At 39.5% G+C, this 21709-nt stretch overlaps 1 long non-coding RNA gene across 4 annotated transcripts in view; it reads right to left on the bottom strand.

Annotated features, from left to right (window-relative positions):
* Window positions 1-21709, bottom strand: part of LOC144021750 (uncharacterized) — a 61827-nt gene that overhangs the window by 9037 nt on the left and 31081 nt on the right. Inside the window, exons 5-7 of one of the 4 annotated variants that reach the window (XR_013284172.1) lie at window positions 10864-10898; window positions 10479-10515; window positions 5905-5953 (exon numbers count right to left, since the gene is read on the bottom strand). The exons of the other annotated variants lie outside the window; for them this stretch is intronic. This is a non-coding gene — a long non-coding RNA (uncharacterized LOC144021750). Of the gene's footprint in view, window positions 1-5904; window positions 5954-10478; window positions 10516-10863; window positions 10899-21709 lie in introns of those variants that run through there. 4 annotated transcript variants of the gene reach the window in all.

Genomic DNA, 21709 nt, shown 5'->3' with positions numbered 1-21709 from the left:
ATAGCATTATTGCATATATGATAGACGCCATTATATTAGAGTACGCTTATTATGTCCCTTCCCAAGAGTGCCAAGATGTGCTCATCTGATCTGGCTAATGCACTTTTAAAGAGGGGTGTTGGGTAGGGCTGGATTATAGGCTCTATTTTTAGGGAACTGTCAGTGAGGCGGCGCACAGTTGCAGGCCGAGTAGTGCTGAGGTTTCCTAATATGTTCGCATGAAGGCCGGAACAATAATAAACGAGTGGAATTTATGCTGGTGGGCGGTGGGTGTCACCAGTGCTTGGTGGATCCAATACAAGTCTTGGCACTTTCATTTTAGTTGAAAAGGCGTAAGAAAATAACTTTTTGAGGCATCTGGTTGGAATACAAATTGACAGCGGTAAATGTAATCAAACTGCAGTTTGGGCAGACATCTATTAAAGTGAACAAAATAAAGCAATTTAAGTGACATTGATGCCAAGTAAAATTGGAGCCCAAAACAAAGCGGAGTTGTGAAGATGACAAAAATGCTAATGTTAGTGCTAGTCCAACAAAATAAGTTACATTACACACAAAGTAGTTTTCATGTTCGTAGCAACAACAGAAATGCTAATCTTAGCATTAATTGGTGCTAGACTTAATACATGAGGTGATGGCACGAGTCCGTCCAATAGTATAGATGGCAAAAGTGTTGTTGATTGGGTGTTGTTGTGACAATACATCAAACACAACTCATGAGGTGAATCTAACAGATATTGCGAATCAATAAATGGTTTGACAAAACTTCACTTATTATTGCATCTCTTGTATCAAAACATGCCAAAGAGCCCATTTTCATAACATAGCCTCTCTCGGAGAATGCTACATCACATATTGTACTACATAATCTGTTTCAATTTGTCAATGTTTGAAATTAAAGTCTTGAGAGAGTCTATGACAGAAATGCTAATGTTAGTACTCCTGCTAACACAACGCAACGTGTGGGCTAAAAATAAAATATAAAATGAAAAAAAAAAGGCACAAACACTTGGGCCATAAAAATCCTTTTAGATTATACATTTTCATGACATGCCAATTATTAAAAGGTTTCTGACCCTGGAATCTGTCCAACACTACGCCCTGAAGCATCATACGCCACTAGATGAGAGAAATGCTAATGTTAGCATTGAAGCTAGTACTGAAGCAACACAAGGTTGCTAAGCTAGGAACCCGAAGTTACATATCTGCTGATTATAAGCCAAAGCACCAAACCAAGCAGGACCATTTTGAAGACACTATTTTAAGATGAATTCAAGAATTATTTCTTTGAACTGCAAATGAGAACTTTGGGGCTTCAGACTGGACCACAATTAGTCACGTCTTTTCTTTATGTGTGCGCATGTTGATGACTGTCAGTCAAGTTTTAACAAGAGGGTTCGCCGACAGAGTGTGTGAGGATGTCATAGCCATCAAATGTCTAGTGTCCAACTTGCTCAGTGTTCATGCTCAGACCCCCTCGGACCACCACTCACACCCACGCTGATACACACGAGTGTGTGTATCTGCTCAGCAACAGGCAGGACTGCTCTCAGATGACAGTACATTAATGAAAGGTCACGGGAACGCTGCATGATGTCCGAGCGTGGGGTCTATTTCCAATCAAAAGAGGACCGACCCTATGCGAGGGCGTGGGCTCCAAACCTGTCAGGGGTGCCTGGAACTATCTCTAAACGGGCAGCTGAGGGGCAGGGGTCGGGACACTGTCACAACCTGAGTGATGACTCCCGAGAGTGTTTCTGACACGCATTTCAGGCGTCTGAGTTGAGCCACTTGAACAAAAGCGTGCTCGGAAGACGCGGCAGCAGATTTATTTGGATTAGCCGACACTTGTTTTATGAATGGCTCTTATGATTCCTTTTGTTACGTGCTATTTAAAAATAAAAAATAAAGGTCAGGGTTAAGCTAATGTCGTGACCAAAAATGGATTTTAAAGCGTTGGATGCGCACCACAGCAAATATTTTAAATCCACTTCAGTCTGCGCAAACGGTGTGCGGTTTAAAATAAAGGCTAAACTCGATTAGCAGTGCCTTAATTTAAAAAAAAAAAAAAAAAAGTCCAATTTTAGTAACACTTTCTGTTGTGTTTTGTTTTCGCTGCGTTGGTGCTATTTCTGAGCACAGTGGGAATACTTGAGCAGATAGCTTATCATAAAACAAACAGGACGGTAATGATTTCCAAGGGAACCTCACCGAAATGAAAGTCAACTCCAGAAGTCAGCAAATGTGCACATTTAACGATTTAAATAGCACATCTACGAAATTCCCATCGGTTGAGTGGTGACGCAGCAGTGAGTCACACGTCGCCGCCGATCAGCATCACAGGCAGCTTTGATTTTGCAGTCACACAAAGGCGGTTATTTTTAGCTCACGGGAGAAGCATACGCCATGAAGCTAAAGCTACACGCTAATGCTAAACTAGCAGTCCAAGGCTTTTGGACTCGTTCCAGTCAAGGACAGGAAACGGGATTGCTTGTAGTAACTCGAGTTGTCCGTTTGTGAGAGAGCCTTCCAGATGTCATTCAGAGAGACAACAATTTTTTTTCTCTCTTTGTTCTTGGACTGAGGCCACCTTGTTTTGCGTCTCGCGACCACATGAAGACGAAGTGACTCGGCTGTTTCCTGTTGCGACTGAGACTTTGAAGACTCATGTTTGCAACAACAACAACAACAACAAAACAGATACATTTGCAAACCATAAATCAGCGTCTTTACACTTTTGTTTTTTTTTTTAGATGGCTTTCATTTAGGGCAGCACAGTGGGGTTTTTAGTGTTTAGCACATCTGCCTTAGCGTTCTGAGGTTCAAAGCTGGTTCTCACTTGTAAGTTTGATGACGCATCACATAACACACAACTCAAAACACTCCACAAGGTTAAAGCCACTTTCACGTAGAAACATGAAATTTGATAGACATGTCTATCATGAATAAACCCGCAAAAAAAAACAGGAAGCCTGAGATTTGTTTAGCTTGAAGCGGCCATTTTAGGGCTCGTGTTCAGAATTTCCCAGGGGCCTTCAAAGGCAGTCTCGTCCTGACTTGAGCACTCACGTATTGATATTTGTGAAATATTATCACCGTTTTTTTGTTTTTCTTCCACTATATCGATTGTTGCGTGATTACAATGACTGACTGGGTTAACGTGATGTAAAAATCAACCCACCTTTAAAACTTCTACTTAAAATTAAGACTTCTACTGAATACACAAAATAGCAGTGGGTAATAAAATATTTGGAGAAGCCGCGACTTTTTTCCACACGCTTTCAACCCTGCGGCTTATACAATGATGCGGCTAATATATGTATTTTTTCTGACGGCCGCCAGGGGCGATTGAGCAGAAAAGGTAAGAGTGAGACAAGTGGAATGCATGTGTCGAGGAAGACGCAAGTTTAATGTAAATTGGTGCTTTGTGCATGAATAAAATTAGCATGAACAGACCCTCATCATGGAAAATACAAGAAGTCTCAGTCTCAGTGACTTTAACCAGTATGTTATTTTAACCAGCCCTGTTAGTTACTACCGTATTGTTGCTGTGTTACTGCCGCGTCACAGGCACTGTTTGAAAAGAAAAGCTAAGGTATATTATTAAACCTTTGAAAACTCTTTCCGTGTACCATCTTTTTTTGTAAATATCTCATGTTTCAATGTGGGCAAATGTGGCTTATTGTCAGGTACGGCTTATGCATGTACAAAATGCTTTTTCCTTTAAAAAATATCCTGGGTGCGGCTTATAATCAGGTGCCAGCAATTACGGAATGAGTTAATTAACCAACTGTTTAACAAAACAAATTCTAAAAAGTTAGAATAAAACAAACTTGTAAATTAATGTGATAAATACAAATAACTGCTCAGAAAACAAACATTACAAGACTTTTGCTAATGTGTACTTGACACAGCCCTTATACAGTGCGTCTTTGCATGACACACGACAACAGCCGTCCTGCGACCCTGGGGAGGGCAAGATGATCTCTCATCGAGACAAAGATGGGTTGTGGAGGGGGTTGGGCGGGGGGGAGTTGAAAGTAGCATCAAGCTGAAAGTAGCATCAAGACCCCGAGTCGTCAACGCGGTCACGGTAAAGCGTACTGCTGAACTGCAAAGATGTAACTAAATGGATCGGAGGGAACGTTTCATCCAGAAAGTGAGACTGAAAGAAACACATTTACATAAAAGGTCCAGGTGAGAACGTCTGCATGAACAACACCTGCATCTGGACAGACCAGCACCAATGACGCCATGTTGGCTCTCGCTCAGCTTGTTTTGAGTCATAAAAAAAAAAAAAATGATGCGTGTCCACACAAATGACCAAGCGGTCTTCTAAAAACAAATTACGGTGATGATTAAGTGTTAAAGGTTTTCCCCATGGGAACATCACACACAGCTGCTTGTCACTCCGACAAGTGGAAAGTACCCTTAGGAGGCTTTTTTTTTTTTTTTTTTTTTCACTTTCTAGTTTATTCACGCTCAGATGTGAGACGACCGCCCGGGTCTTTTTTTTTTGCTTCAGTGCTGACTGGGCACTTTTTTTTTTTTTTTTTTTTTTTTTAAACTCAGATCTGCGCTTCAGTTCAAAAATGTAGGCAGATTGCTGGCAGTGTCTGAACACATGGTTAAAAAAATAAATATAATATAAAATGGAAGTGAGGCAGCAAAGCTGAAACCAAATTGGTTGAAAGGAAGGAACGCATACTGTGGCTTGCTCGACTGGAGCAAATCTCATGAGACTTAAACTCAGCTCAACTAAATCCGAACAAATGGGATGTCTCCAAGCATCCCAGAAGGTACTGTTAGACTTTGCAGGTTTTGCTGTCGTGGAATTGGCTCCAGATGCAATGTGCATTAAATCTAGCCCTGGGCCATCGCTGTGTCCGCTCACAGCGTGTCTACAGGAAGGTAAAAAATAAAATAAAAAGAAAAAAAAACAAGGAGGGAATTCTGGAGAAGGCATCCACTTGGAGCAACGCTGATCTCATCTGTATGTTGTATTAAAAAGCAGATGGACAGAATAATTCAGCGCCCAAAGCAGGTTTCCTTAGCAGCATGAAATGTGGTAGGCATGTTTTATGATTAATCCCAACTACAAACAAAAAAAAAGTCTCCAAAGCCATGTCCGAAAAGACACAGTGTTTTGGGGTGCTTATGGCCATTTCTAGGGGTGCTTCAAAAACTAACCTGGTCCACAAGGTCAGAGCCAGTTTAACAATATGAAATTCGCTCTGACAAAAATGAGAAAACCTCCAAAAAAAACTTTCAAGAAACCATGCCTGAAAGACACAGTGTTTCATTTTGGTTTAAAGCGGCCAATTACAATCATTTTTGGCTATTTCTAGGGCTTCTTCAAAAATTCTCAGTCATCAAGGTCAGAGCCAGTTTAACTTAGTAACGTGAAATTCAATACATGCGTGTCTATCATGACCAGACCTACAAAAAGGTTTCAAGAAGCCATGCCTGAAAACCCACAGGAAGTCTGCCGTTTTGGTTTGCAAAGACCGTTTTAGTGTCATTTTCCCCATTTCCAGGGTTCCTTATGAGAGAAACTTCTCTGATTGCAACCACATTTGAACTAATCATACTGAACAAAAAGTCTTGACACAAATTGACAAAGATTTTATGTTTTTGTCATTGCGTGAGGCTAAAGTATGAAGGCAAAGTTTGATATCTCGCCATGAAACATAAACTCTAATTTGAAGTTAGCTCCACAAGGTCTGAGCTTGATGAAGACCTTGTCCTAAAGAGATTCATTGGCACCTGATGATCTGATTTCCTTTCATTTCTGTAAACTGGAACGAATCCTCCGTCTGGCCTACCTCAAAGACTTTGCAGGTCTAATAGTTATTATAACCACATGGCCGCAGACGAAATACTGTAGCTTCTAAATGCCATCCATCTTCTTTAGTGCATTTCCTGTGGAGGGTGGCGGCGGGTCTCAGAGTCTCTGCCAGACAACATTGGGATGATGTTATAAATTGTCCTACAGCATGTTGAATAAAAGTGTCTTTTGTTACTAGAGGTTAACTAATCAACTCAACTTTTCCTCTCTTTTCTCTTATTTTTTCTCTGTTCATGTTATGAAAGTACAGTATGTCTTGTTGCTGCTGTGTTCAACTGTACACTATTGCCTGAAATAAATGAAAATGATGATGATGATGAACTCAAATCTCAACGGTACTAAGCATCCTTCTGCCTAATTGGTCGAATGATGAAAAACATTTCTCTGTGTACTTCCACATTCACAACCGATTCCGATCTTTAAATATTCTGCTAATTCAAGGCCACATGGGAAATATTTTCCTACACCTCCCACAAAAAAAATTCCACACAAAAAAATAAATAAAAATAAATTGGAGAAATTCTTTAAAATTTTCTCTTTTAACACATTTACCTCCATCCTATAATTCAGCTTTTATTTTTTAGGGTGTCAAGTCTCACATTCTATATATTCTACATTTTTAATACATTCTATAGCATTCACATGCAATTTGTAGTTTACAGGACAACCTGAATTTAAAAATTTTCAAAAGTACAGTACAACGCTTTCATGAAAAATTTAGAATTTTTTATGAATTAAAAAAAAACTTTTCGCTAACTTTATATATATATATATATATATATATATATATATATATATATATTTTTTTTTTTTTTTTATTAAAAAAAAAAAAAAAAAAAAAAAAAAAAAGACTTGTTTTTCTCATTCTCACCAACTTTTTTCTTGTAACATTGCAACTTCCAACATTTTCAATTAATTCCACAGGACAGCATTCACACGCAATATTGATTTTTTGGAGTCCTTTGTAGAAGTCCCATGCAGCTCCACATCAGGCAGTCAGGCTTCAACACAGTCTCATCAATCTGCGCCCGTCCCCTTGTTCCCATGTTGTCACGTTCTTATGTTGGGTGCGTTTTATTCCTCACTAGCAGATGATCCCCCCCCCCCCCCCCCCCCAATACTTAAAAGTCAGCAGAAGAAGAAGAAGATCTCCGCTGCATTATCATATCGAAAGCCTTCATGCTGTGTTTCGCACGGTAAGACCTCAGGTCAAGTTTCACGTTACTTAAATCACAACAAATGGCTCACATCTTGACTTAGTTGCGTCTCACCAAATAAGGAAGTAGTTGGCGACGGCTGGCACGCACCAGGAAATGTGCTCGGAGAAGTGCAAGATGGTTGCTCTGGATTTGATTTAATTCACTGACATGCAGAACAGCAAATGAGAGTCATACCAAATATAAAACATGGTGACTGATGCACTGAACAGGATGTAATTGTGACATTATTTTTGTAATGTTACAACTCTTCTTGACATATTTGCGCTTTAGTTTTGGAATGAAAAAAAAAATAATCCATAAAAAAAAAAAAACTCAAAAAATGTAATTTTCTTGAAAAAAGCTTTTTTCCCCTCCTCATGAGATAGCTGTTTTCTGGATATATCACGACTCTTGTTGTCTATAAAAACACTTTAAAAAAACAACAACAAAAAACTAACTTTTTCTTAAAATATATATATATATTTTTTTTGCTCGTAATATTATAACTTTTTTCTTTACATTATTTGGAGACTGTTGTCTTGGGAGGAAAAAAGAACACTTTTGTAAAAAAAAAAAAAATTAAAAAGTGACATTTTTCTTGTAAAATAACTAAAAATAACTACCTTTCTCTCAAAAAATACGTTTTTTTTCTCGGAACATAAATTTCCCCTTCTCGGGAAAATAAAAAAAAATAAAAAATCTATTACTTTCAAAACAGTCTTCTGACTTGCCCTTTTCTCCGAATGCTCAGTCAAAAGATGTGTCCCAGTAGCTTCAGTTTAATTGCAGGTAAACACGAACGGAGCATATGGTGTTTTCATTTCAGTTTTGACAGAGGTAAACATTGCAGCTCAAGTCTAATCATAACCAAGTGATGTGCCGTCAGAGGAGCTTCACTGACTATGAGAAAAAAAAAAAAAAAATCATTTCCATGCTAGCTTGAAATTAGCCTAAATCATAGCACTGATGTTTATTTGTGATCTGATTAAAATTGAGTTATTGCGCCACTTTTGCACAAAAACATATTGTGTTCCCAGCAAAAGAGAAAGAGCAGATCCCCATATGTTGTTCATCTGGTGTGAAAATGGCACTAAGTCAGCATTGTGTAGAGAAGAGTGCTCGGGGAAGAGAGTGAAACCTTTGGAGGGGAACTCAGATGGAGAGGTCCAGACTTCTAATTGTAGCATCCCCACCGGTCAGGACTGGTCATAAAAAACACAAGACTGACCCCGTATCGACTGAATGTCCGACTTGTGCAAGCCTCTTAAGAATCGTTAAAATCTCTGGACTGAAAACCAAAATCCTGTTTGTCTGTTTGGTGAAACAAATCTTTCCCTGACGAGAAGAATCAGGCCATGTTTACATGACGAAAGTCTCGCTAAAAACTGCAACAGCTTTCTGAAAACAAAAATAAAAAGTACAGCAAACCCACTGTCTTTAGTGATTATGTGACATTTGCTGAATCTTGGGTCCAGGTTATTGTACTGGACAAACCTCGTCAGTAAGAGCATCTTAGCTGCCATTCTTGCAGGTGACATCGAGGCCAAAAGAATGTGAAGAATCTGTATTTAAGCCCCTCAGGAAAATCTTATGTACAGACCAAACAACTTGATGATAACAAGAGGCTTCTTCAAGATTCTTAAAGAACTTGCATCCCTCGTCTTGCTTTATGACTTTGAGAACTGGATTTTAACCAGTGACCTTCAACATCACCTGGACTCATTTGGTATCATTACTTGAGAAAAATCTTAAGGTATAGAGTGGAAACTTTGTGGAATTAATCAAGTTCTCAAGATTCTCCAACTATGACATGCAGACCCTGATTAGATTTCAACATTCCAGGATTTAATCTTGATTATGAGAAGGAAGACTTTCAGAGCACCCAGCAAGTTTACAGCAGTGTAGAGTGTCACTTTTGCTATTCCTGAAAGCTTACAGCTCCCTGAGCCCCTTTAAGTCTTGGATGCGACGCTGACTTTCTCACTCTGGCAGGAAGCCCTCCCCAGGAGCATGTGAACTCAGAGATATAGCATGTGGGTCAACAACATGGCGCCTCTACATTACTTGCATCAGGAAGAGCATCAACACACCCAGGGCACGTGTCTGCAGACCAGAGAGGAAAAAAAAAGAAAAAAATCTGGGAGGGGAAATGCCACTTAACCGAAACCTGGAGTGGAACCAACACCCACAGAAGTGGACCGGCAGAGCAGTCTAGTGGGACACAGAACACAGCAGAACAGTAGTTCTATTCAAACCTAACCATTTTTTCCCCTGGCAAACATCTCAATGGGTTTTAAAATGAGATCATTTTTTTTCTCTCACAGAAGTGCCAGAAGAAATTTAAATGAAGACAGAAAGGAAAGTATTTTTCCACCATCGTCTTAAAAAAAAAAAAAAAAAAAAAAAAAAAACCTGAGCCTGACGGGCAGAACTTTGACCAGACCATAAAACTACAAGACAACACAGCTAATGTTGGGTGATATTAAGCTGTCATGGCTTGACCGCATTGCTTTTGATGGGTTATGTTGCCACTGGACTGTCGCATGTTTGACTGCACCATGCCCCAATGGCAAAAGACACCCTGGCAAGGGGTGGAACACGAGTCATGGTTCGGCATGTACATTGGTTTTAAGGTCACGGTTCGGCTCAGTAAGGGAACACAATGCTAATATCAAACTACACATCATTTCTGTTAACAACAGAGGGTGGAGTAGGTCACATAATGAATGTAAGGCTATGTTGACACTGTGTTCCTGGCAGCCATGACAGCCCCATTCCATGCTGGGGAATACGATAGGCCGTGATTGCTGTGGATGCCCGGTGTCAAAACATTTCACATGGCGGTCACGATGCCAATTAGAATTCTATAGGCTGTAGTAAAACTTGTCAATCATTATACAGTACATTCACACGCCTCTAAATTCTCAATGTATTGGCGATGTATTAAGATCGGCTGCTACTCAAACACATGGGACTCAGACTTGAATCAAGACATCCTTAAACACAATCCTTGATTCATGATACTCGCTTTGCACGCATTGTCATAGCATCCTGGTGGGTTACTAAGTTAATGCACATAATCTTGAGTTTTTGAACTTGAGATTTTGAAATGGAAACAGGCAAGACTAAAATGTCAAGTCCTGTCAAGTTAAGTCGAGTCCCATGAAAATCAAGTCAAAGTCAAGTAGGGGCTTTCATACGTTTTAGTTCTAAAAAAAAAAAACCCAAAAAGTCCTAAAATTGGCACTTAAGTCTGACTCAATTATGCGACTTGAGACCCAAACCTCGGATTAAAAAACAACAAATATAATGGCATTTCAAAAATATAAAAATTATTATTTCATTAGAGGAAATGGCTCAAATTATGTATTTATTTTTTAACAATGTGTATAGTCAATATAATAATAATATAATAATAATTCGGTACTCACTTGTGTTGCCACTGGTTTAGACAAAGGTTGTGTTGTTCTGAAGGGACAGTAAATTGGCTTTTGTTAGACACACTGTTATACAAGCTGTTCACTGCCTACATTGTAAAAGTCTAATTTATTTTGTTTAATGTAAACACATTAAAAGTTGACACAAATGTGAGGGGTCTATTTATTCTGTCAGCTACTGATTTTGTTTTACATTTTGCACTGATTCACTTCACGTTACACCTTTGTCATTAAAATGAGCGTTTGATTGTTTCATCATCTCACTCTTGGCAATGTCTGTCAGACTCTTCCAGTATCTTACAATTAGTCATAGGAATAAATCAGATAAAAAAAAAAAAAAAACTGCTGACATCAACAGCTCTAATTTGGGATGATTCACCTAATATTCCGCCGTTCTTCCAATGCAATCCCACCCTGGAAGAAAGACAAAGAAAGACGGAAAGCTGGCTGTGTGTAAATGTGAGGGCGAGTCAGTCAACAGCTCCTGTCAGCTGGGTCTACTGTATGTGAGGTTACACTTCTCATTATACTCTGGCACATCACACAACATCCTGTTTGGCCCACGGTGTGAGGAGTAGTGGGGTTGGGGGCTTGTGACCACTCGATTCCAGTGACTCTTTGCACATGCACAGGAAGTGATTTTCATTCGGCAGCTACTGACACGCCTTCACGCCGCCAGCTTTACTGCTTTGGCTAAGCAGAAACAGAGCGAGTGGATGTGGAGGAAGATGCAGAAACAAATGCGACTCAGTTCGGCCGTCGGGTCGCAAAAGCCAAAGCAAATGGAAGAGCAACACTGAAAGTCTTTTGTTAGTCAGCCAACGAGTTCTAAATTACACCGTAAACAGGAAAGTTTTGAATTTGGGAATTTTTGTTGACAGACCAACAGGAGGATTTGTGTTGAGATGGAAAAAAACAGTCAAGTTGTCAAACTTCATTCAATGGCTTAGTGTTGAATTCTCAAAGTGTGGTTCGCATAGATTAAAGAAACACGGATTCAGTTCTGATAAGGTTTGTTTAAACATTTGCGTTATATTTTCAAGGACTGTTTGTTAAGAAATGTATAATCTATTAATTATATAATTTAAATTAGCACGATATATTTCATTATTAGTAGGACCAACATTTTCAGCGAGGGAAGGCGAGAGGTGGCTAGCGCATGAAGCTAACGTAGCAGTTTACATCTTCAATTGCTGGCCAAAAGAGTTTTGAGTTCCTCCAAACCAGTGAAAATACAAGTTAGTAAGTCAGCGAAGCAAACGCAGCAGTCTTTTTTTTTTCTTTGTTAATTTCATCATCCATCCATCCATTTTCTTAACCACTTATTTCTCACAAGGGTCGCGGGGGTGCTGGAGCCTATCCCAGCTGGCTTCGGGCAGTAGGCGGGGTACACCCTGAACTGGTTGCCGGCCAATTACAGGGCACACAGAGCCGAACAACCACTCACACGCACACCTAGGGACAATTCAGACTTAACCTGCCAAGCATGTCTTAGGAATGTGGGAGGAGACCGGAGTACCCGAAGAAGACCCACGCAGGCATGGGGAGAACATGGTCAATTTCATCAGTTGACCAAAATTTTAAGAACACAAAAAATTAACAGAGGAGAAATCGCAGGCTTTCATGCCAATGTTGCAGCAGCACCGAGTGAAACAGGCAACTGGAGACTGAAAAAACACTGAATTCTTGTGGTGGTGTTTGCATGCTGAACTGGCAAGATAAATATGCAGAGGTGGAAAAAGCACTTACACACTGTACTTTTGTGAAGACAGACAGGGAGTAGTAGACCATGAAATGAATGAATTTTTACTCAGTTATATACCAATCCCATTTGGCTAACTGGCACAATTAAAAAATACAAAAAAAATAGTTTCCCTCACTCTCTCTTTAAATAAAATAGTTTCCCTCTTAACTTTCATAGTACTCATACTAAGAAAAAAAAAATAGTGTGTGCTGGCTCAAGCGTTTATGATATCAAAACCTTGTGTGTCCATAGCTAAGCTAACATTGTGCACTGCTAAATTAGCTAATAACTGGGGGGAAAAATGCACTCTTACCACTTTTCAGAAAAATAAAACTTCAAGCACAGATAGCAGAAAAAAAATATCTTGGGCACACTAACAATGTACTGTATTAGGACTATCAAAAGATGTGATGGAGTTTTTGTCAAATGACAGCCTTTCATTTATTACCGCGTAGTCCCAACTGGTAGGGGAGGAAACCTTGCTTAAGAATAATATGTTACTGTGTGATATCCCTTTTTAAAGAAAATATGGCGAGATTCCGTTTGATCTGTGCTCCTTTTCATCCTTCCGACTGATCATGTTGTCTATCCAAATAAAAGCCAGCTCGATCAGCGGGTGGTATAAAGTCCCAAAGTTGATCATAGCTCCCATAGCAATGGGGCCCATACAGACATCTTCATGTATCAACTGGTTTCGAAGGATGCCATGCACATGTTAGCCAGAGGATAAAAATGCACACTGATGTGTTTTGTGACTCACTGCGGTATGCCAAATAAAGATTTTTGGGCTACCCTGCCTCCCACTTTATTTATACAGCAGTGAGGGTTTGATTGTTGTTTGTTTTCTGCTTTTGTTTTTCCTTGGTATGGTCATGGTAGTGTGCCCCAACATGAACCTCCACAGAAGACGTCTGCTTCCATTTAGCTGAACAAAAGGTTCACTTCAATCCCTTCGAGAGGGTCATAATGATTAAAAAGGAGGAGAAGCAACGGGAACAAACAAGCAAAGATTAATTACAGCTCACAAAAGCGTATTGTTCGCTGAAAATTAGTATTACAAAATTTCATGACCAGACCCAATAAAATAGTCTATAATGTGATAATACTTTTGAGGCTTTTGACAGATACATAAAATGAGTGTATGCCACATTCAAGCTTTAACGCACTAATTTTCTACATTACTGTTTGGATATATGACCTCCAGGACACCAATAGGCCTAATCTATAGTATATGTTTATTGCTAGATAGTAAGTTTGAAGAAAGATGAACCTCAAAAGACAGCATTGTAAAAATAAAAGTACATTTACATGACATGAAACTTCCCCTTTGAAATTCAGTCATAACTTTTACTGTGCTCGCAATAAAAACATAACAACTGCAATCATCCGTTATATAATAATATATATGAATAGCATTATAATATTGTATTCTTATTTTTTATTATGGGTTAGAATTAAAATTGTCATACAAGTTTAAGAAAGCTAGCGGGAGAAGCTGACATAGCAGTCCACATTGTCACTCTGTGAACATTTTGCTCGACTGCTTTAAAGCTTATAAAATTGGGAGTTCAAGCAACAAAGCTACCTATAGCAAACTTTAATTTTCAGGCATTCGAGAGTTAATCTTCCAGTGTGGTCTGTTCATTACCGTGACAAGCAATGACATTTCTACAAGTTAGCGTGAATAAATGAAAAGTCTAAATGCGACGTGTTCACTGTGTGACTGCTCATGTCTACATAAATGAAGAGTGTCAACTTGCAGAAATCCACAGCTGCTTGGACATAAAAAGTTTAAGCACCTCTTTAATTTAGCTGGCAGAGATCATCTTGGCAGACGAGATGTACTTTAGTGCGTGCATGTGTTTTGAACCAACCAGAAACGGAACATATACAACTTACGGACCGCTAGAGGGGGGAAATGAAGACAGATGCAAGGAACATTACTATTTTTGTTACGGTTCAATGTTCATATCCTTGTTTTCTTCTCAGGTTCTGTGGAAGGTTGACTTATCAAAACAGAAATATAATCTGTACTGTTTACTTTTATTTCTACTCAATATTATCTTTACACAAAAGTATTTATCCTACATAAGTCCATAGAGTGAGTACCTTTGCCGCCTTTGGCTCACTAAGTAAAACTACCGACAGTCCCACAGCAAAGATTGAGTGGATTTGCAAAGGATCTAATTTTACCCTTGGTAAACCACAGATAAGGACTACGCCTGATGTAACCCATGCTGGTATATCAGAAGGGTCTTTTCACTTTACGAAGAAAAACAACTGGGGATAGGTGCTTCTTTTTTCGATTCATATTTTTACTGGTGTTACAAAGGAACAGAGTGGCAGTCTCAGCTGTCATCATGAAGCCTGTTCTCGGCATCGGTCTGGCACAGCTGCGATGGGAGCATAAGTGTTTTTCCGCATGCATCACCAACTCCCGTGAGCGTATCACATACGCAAGCAAAGACAAGTTTCAGAGTTTTCTGTTCGATGTCCACATACATTGAATACTACCAACGTCATTTGAGATTGGTTCAAGAGTCAAAAACAATTAATACTTGGGAAATACAAAGGAACCACAATTTTTGAACACCTACATTTTTTCTCATAATTCGTAATAAGTGGATGGCTGGAGGGATGATGTCACAAGTCTTGAAATGTTCGCACACATTTTCAGACTAGGCAGGTCACAAAGGCTTTACTTCTTGTTTAACATCATACTTGATTAGTAAACAAGTATAGACTATTTGTATACAACCCATTAAAAGCAAACATCATATCCTTTTAAGTGTCAATTTGTCTGTACAATTAATAAAGTTTTCATTGGATTGAACTAATTCTACCAAATACAATGAATGCAATATTGGTATAATCACCTCCTAACCCAAAGTAGGCCCAGACAGCCAGGCTCTACATTCCTCTGCGGCCTCATTAAATATCAAACCTGAGAGGCTGTAAATGACAAGCAGTCACTAGCCAGCGGAATCTGGTTGCACGGCCCGGGACATGTTTGGAAAGATGCCGCAAAAGGTGTAGCGTGGCCTACATGACCTCTACTTAGTGCGGGTCACTTGTTAGACGATGAGTGGCATTGGTAGGTTCTCTACCAGTAGCACCTGCCGCCTGGCGTCCGGGTGAGTCGGTCGTAAATCTGACGCCGTTGTGAGGAAAATGGCAGCAACGCGAACATGGCCTTTTGCTCCAGTGGGCTCGGGGTCACACATTTGGCTTTGCACTGCAAGCTAAGTTATTCCCATTGACAAGTCCCCAAGGTCAACATTCAACAGAACTTCCATTATGGGGATCTTTGGGAAACAATTCTCCCACTTGATGTATTCTGACTAACGACCCATGCCCTTGTATTATGAGACTGACACACAGTGACACTCGATTTAGATGTGGACTGTTGGCAGAGACTTAAGTAGGGGCTTAGGACTCAAACTCAGTTGAAAGAGGAAGACCAAGGCCAGTTAGGAAAAACAATCCCGAGGGAAAAGCTAGGGATTGCAGTATTTCTCCCGTGCGGAGAATATTCTGGCAAGGACTTGGCGTTTGGGGAGCTACACCAACTGCAGCCATCATGGAGACAGAGGAGAGATTGTACAGAACAGGCGTAATGCAGTATGTAAGAGCTTCGGACTAACGTGGCATTCACTGTCACACTTAGACTAAATGCTACGTCCCTTGTGATAAACATAAAAGAGGTACTCAGAACAGAGGGTACAACAACTTAATGTGGGCACATGCGGCTTCACCATGACGAAAGAGAATAAGATTCCATTTTAACTGTACCCCATGAAATCCACAGGTCATCAATGTAAATTTACATATGCAGTTAGTGACAACAGCATACCTGTATTTCAGTCTAGGCCCTTCCGCACTGACCAGCCAGCTCCAAAACCGGGAGTTACTGGCAATACATTAAAATTAGTTTACTATATATGAGCCCCTATCCAACATGTTTTCCATGTCTCCTTCCTCCAACACAGCTGAATCAAATGATCAGCGCATCAGCAAGCTCTGCAGAAGCCTGATAGCAATCCTGATTATATGGTTCAGGTGTGTTGGAGGAGGGAGACATGGAAAAAAAGGCTGGATAGGACTGTACTTTGAGACTCCTGACATAGACAAATACAAAATAAATGGATTTGATGGATCACATCAACAAACTTCAAACTTGTGATGCAACATGCAATTATTATTATGTTTTAATACATTATGCTTTTTTATTAGTTAGTCTGAGAAACCAAGTATCCTTATACTGATTACTGTGGTGTAGGAAATAAGTTGACCTTCTTTAATAAAAATGTAATTGAAACCAATTCCTTCAGTTCAAACTGGCATAATAGATTCATCATGAGGACACCCGTTCATGAACATGAACTGTAGGCAAAAGTCCAAATGATACTGGACATGCCAAAAGCATGTTTGGGATAGAGGGTCCTCACTATTTGGTTCCAAGGAATTGCACAACTCATAAAGCCACAATCTACTTTTATCTCCTCATTTGCCCACTAATCAAAGTGGGCTTTGCTAATAATCGCAGCTTTGTTGGGAGCTGTCTTTAGTTTCCCAATTTTTTCATGCTGACGCGCGAGTTTTAACGAGTGAGGGTGCCATCCAAGCCCTTGGCCGAAATATGGAGAAGGCGATAATAGACTTTGGCCATGGTGTGTGTGTGTGGGTTGTGTGGTCACGGAGGCCCCCCTGGAGCCACGGGGCAGCTGTCTTTTGCATGCGTGCTCATCTCCTTAACCCCCTTCCAGGCCCACTGCGATGACAACAATGAGGACAAGCGAGAGACATCCATCTCTTATTTTGACAGGCGTCAGATGATCCGGTAGTTGTGGATTCAAGAAGATGAAGGAGGCATGGGCCAGTGTCTTTCATTACTTTCCAAATGCAGTCCTTGATAGGGATTCTCTTGACTGGCATAGAAATGCCAAAGCCAACAAGACAACAAACTTAAAAATATAATGGCCGTCAACACTTTGTTGGTTCGGCAGCAATGAATGAATATCAACTTAAATCGGTAATCTGATACTACAATTATCTTAACTGGATTTTCCTTATGCACCGTTTCATGTATCACTCTCTAAACAAATGTTTGGGTCGTTTTAAGAGGGATTTTTCTTTCCCAATCTGCTTCAAAAATCGTATTTGCTAAACCTGCTCAATAGTTACGATTGCTAGTCATTGTGTATGGTTAACACCAAGTTTGTCCAAGCCACAGCTCAGTGACTGTGACGTGCTACGGAAAAACAGACAATTGGGAAACAACCTGTAGCTTATGCTAGTTCTTATTTGAATTTAATTAGCTTGGCTGCCCTCTTGCATACACAACAAACAATAGCATAAGTCATATGAGGAGTCTCACATTTTTAAAATAAGTATGAAAATCGGTATGCGTGTACCCTACAAACCAGTTGCACATTCCAAAATAAAAGGAAGTTTACTCTTTTGCCATTTAAACAAAGCTTTAAAAAAAAAATACCCATAAGCACCACCAACAATTAAAGTACCTTTTTGAAACAATCGACTCTTTTCTTCGGATTAAACGATGATTCATGGTACAGCCAGTAAGAGACGCTTGGATATTTACAAGCAGTAATGACAACCAGATGCTCCAAAACAGAGGTAGTTTTACATAAAAGGGAAGGATTTACCACACAGCCAGTTTGTTTCTGCTCCCCAGAGACCCTGTACAAGTCTTCACCTGATTATACAACATTCTATTGTTGCAACAGCAGTAGCAAAACTTCTTGGAAAAGGTAGCAGAAGTAGTCATACTATGGACTAATAAGTACAGACAATGGTGTAAAAAAGTAGAAGTATGTTTTTAAACTCCTGTACTTACTCTCGTAAAAAAAAAAAAAAATACATAAAAAAAAAAAAAGTATATACTGTACTTTGAAATTTACTTTTCAACAAAAGTAAAAAAATAAAAAATAAAATAATAATAATAATAATAATTTTAAAGCATGCCCTTTTAACAAGCCTGTTTTGCAAAAGTAAGGAGTATAAAGTACAGATATATTTTCAAATGTAATGCATAAAAAAAAAAAACGTCCACAGAAAAACAACTAATGTCCAGAACTTCCCACCACTGCCCAAGACAATGTCCCTCAAAGGAGTCGAGTTATGAGGCGCAATGCTGAAAGACTGTTAGCAAGGAGACAGACACCTCCAACAGGTGGCGAGGATAAAGTGGAGGGTGTGCAGTGTTGTCAACTGGTTTATCCAAACACAAGAGAGAGAGACGGAGATGGTGTCAAGGGGACTTGCTGAAAATAGCCGAGACTGGCGCCGCGTCACCACCGTCCAGACAGCAGGCAGGTTACTGACATGGATCAAAGATTGCAGATGCTGTATGGAGTCAATGTTGCACACTCATGTCCACACATGACATTCTTAACTAAAGGGTCAAATTGTTTAAAGGAGTACAGGTAGAGGTGGGGGGGCGGGGGTTGAGTCACATGACTTGACTCGAATCCGATATAAGACACCAATTTTAATTTTTGGTCAAGGCAGCCTCTCACCTCTGTATGTCTTCTGTTCTGTCTTTTCTGTCGTCTGCTGTAAGTGTACTGTGTATAATCAATCTTATCCTGTTTTAGACTTTCACTGGTTCGACATTCCCCCATGAACGTTCCAAGACCAAGGTGGAAACACAGACTGTTATCTGGATTGTTTGAAAATCCCTGTTGAACACCGAGTATGTTTACATGCAGGCAACAACCCTCTTACAACCCGAAAATTTGACCGGGAATTGTATTTTGAATCCTTTGAGGACAAGCCCTTAACCTTCAGGGTGGAAAACAAATGATATTCTTTTCCATGTCAAAAGTGAAAGGGTTGAGAAACAAAAACTGTAATTTTGTTGAAGATATTGCACTTGTATAAACATAACCTAAGCTCAGGAAATGAAAAAAAGACTTTTGAAATCCATCCATCTGCTCAACTGCCTATCATGTTCAGAACAGAGGTGGGCAGTCCGATTTGCAGTAAAATCTGATCATGTCTGAATGATGGGAGAGTTCTTTGTTTGTTGATGGACTTTATAAACGAAGGGAAGATGGCAGGATGTGGCGCAAGCTGTCAGCAGCGGCATTTCCAATGCAAATACACACAGTGGCCGTTTTTTTGTTCTCCATGAAACATTAGCCTCGAGTGTAGACACGAGTGCAAGCATTTGCCACATTGAACACAACATATCAGAGACTTTCCGGCAGCATAAACACAACACGTAACGACTAATTAAAGCTTCAAGCACGGTGGTCTCTTATTCAGTCTGGGAATTTTGTCTGGCTTTGTTGTGATTAATTGTAATAAATGAGGCATCAATCCACCCATTTTCTATACCACTTGTACTCATTAGGGTCAATGAATGAGTTAAACAAAGGAAAACATTTGAGCCATAGCAGGCTTCGTCGAGTTCCATCATTAGATGTCCTGATCCTTTGTTTCTACAGGGGTTATACGATGGAGTGCTGCTGCTAGGGCGGTCTCATAATAACAGTAAAAACAGTATAACAATATACATTTGTATTAACCGTAGGTTTTCTCTTCTATTTTTAGTATTTTATCTTTGTTTTCAGTCTTAATGGAGTGTGCCTCATAAATGAATGAAACCCTGTTACATATATTATACATTTATTATAACAGAGGTAGCATGTAGGCCTGAGAAAAACCCTTTTACATTAGCATGATTTATAAACATGCTACTGCAATTACTTTAACACTAAAATTAAATTAGTGGGCAAATAAAACTTTAATAACCTAAGTGAACGGTGTTAGCCACTGCGAAGTGCAGACGTAATAGCTCACAATATGAAGAACATTCCACAGAGAGTGCACGACCTCCAAGCACTGCATTGAATGGCCAATATAGAAGCAAATGAGCCAAGACGTTGACAAGATGAGAAGCCGACCAAAACGTTTATACCGCAGACTGTATTAAACACTATTACAATGCAAGCGTTCTCCGTCTCCATTTAGATGTCAACTGATAAGCTTCCGCACTTTATATAACATGCCACGATAAAAAGAATGTGTGTCGACAAAGCAAATCCCCTGTCAGCATTAATATGGCGACTGTTTAATGACAAACACGGCCATGTTTTTTGGGCAATTTAGAAAATCCCTTAATAGACGTCTTGAATGACTGAAGTCAGAATTTAAACCACCGCTTCCTTATACAGTTGTTAGGGCGTCCAGGAATGGGAAAATTACAAACATCCATCCATTTTCTATAAACGTGTCTTCATTACGGTCACAGTTGAGCTGGAGTATATGCTAGCTGACTTTTGGCGACAAGTGGTGTACACCCTGGACTGGTTGCCGGACGATCACAGAAAACGAAGACTTTCAGTCACACTCACATTCACACTAATTTATAGACTTCAGTGAACCCAACACAAGGGGTTGTACATCTCCCCCCAAAAAAGACAATTACATACATATCTCAATAAATATGGTGTGATAAGATTCAAGAACGGTTATACAGTGGTACCTCTACTTACGAAATTAATTGGTTCTGGAAGAAAGTTCTTAAGTAGAAAATTTTGTAAGTAGAGACGCATTTTCCATGTAAATGCCCTAATCCGTTCCAAGCCTCCCAAAATTCAGACATAAATGTTTTATAAAGCATAAAAATGCATCAAAACATGTAACAAATACATGTTACAATTAGATTAGTGACAATAAATGAGAGTTGTGCATAATGTAAAAAAACAAAGAATAAAGTAAAGAATAAAAATGATGGTCATTTACCTTTTTAACTGCTGTCCTCATCGTTTTTTGCCCTCTTTGGTTCATGTTCCTCTCTCTTAGAAGTGTTCTTTTTTTTTTTTTTTTTTTTGCCTGGTGTTTTGTAAAGAACTGATCCATGGATGTTTTTTATTTTATTTTATTTTTTTTAAAACAATCCTTCGGAAATATCCAAGGCAAACATCATCTTAGTGAGCAAACGCCCGACTGGTGAACACTTTTTCTGGGCGATTCTTTTAAACAAATTCTGAAACTTCCGGTATGGCGAGGCATCTTTTTCAAAAAAAAAAAAGAAAAAAAAAGGCCCGTCTCGTCGCAATTAAAAACTTACTGTGCCTTCATCAATCACCAATTGTTTGAATTTTTGCACAAATTTGTTGGCCGTTAATTCATACATTTACGAAGAACTATCGGAACACCTCATGGGCCGCGGGATGAATGATGAGGACGCTGTATAGACACCGATCTAGTATACGCTCATAGATACCTATGGTAGAGGTTCCTCTAAGCCAATGGGATGCCAGAAACATGCACAAACACCGATCTAGTATATGCTCATACCTATGGTAGAAGGTTCCTCTTAGCCAATGGGATGCCAGAACTATGCACAAACACCGATCTAGTATTTACGCTCGTAGGTACCTATGGTAGGAAATAGCCATAGCCGAAAGTATGTTGCGTTCGGTAATGCATTTTTACCTTTCGTATCTAG

Source organism: Festucalex cinctus, chromosome 7 (assembly GCF_051991245.1).
Source record: "Festucalex cinctus isolate MCC-2025b chromosome 7, RoL_Fcin_1.0, whole genome shotgun sequence".
Taxonomy (NCBI): Eukaryota; Metazoa; Chordata; class Actinopteri; order Syngnathiformes; family Syngnathidae; genus Festucalex; species Festucalex cinctus.
This window is presented reverse-complemented; position numbering and strand designations above follow the sequence as displayed.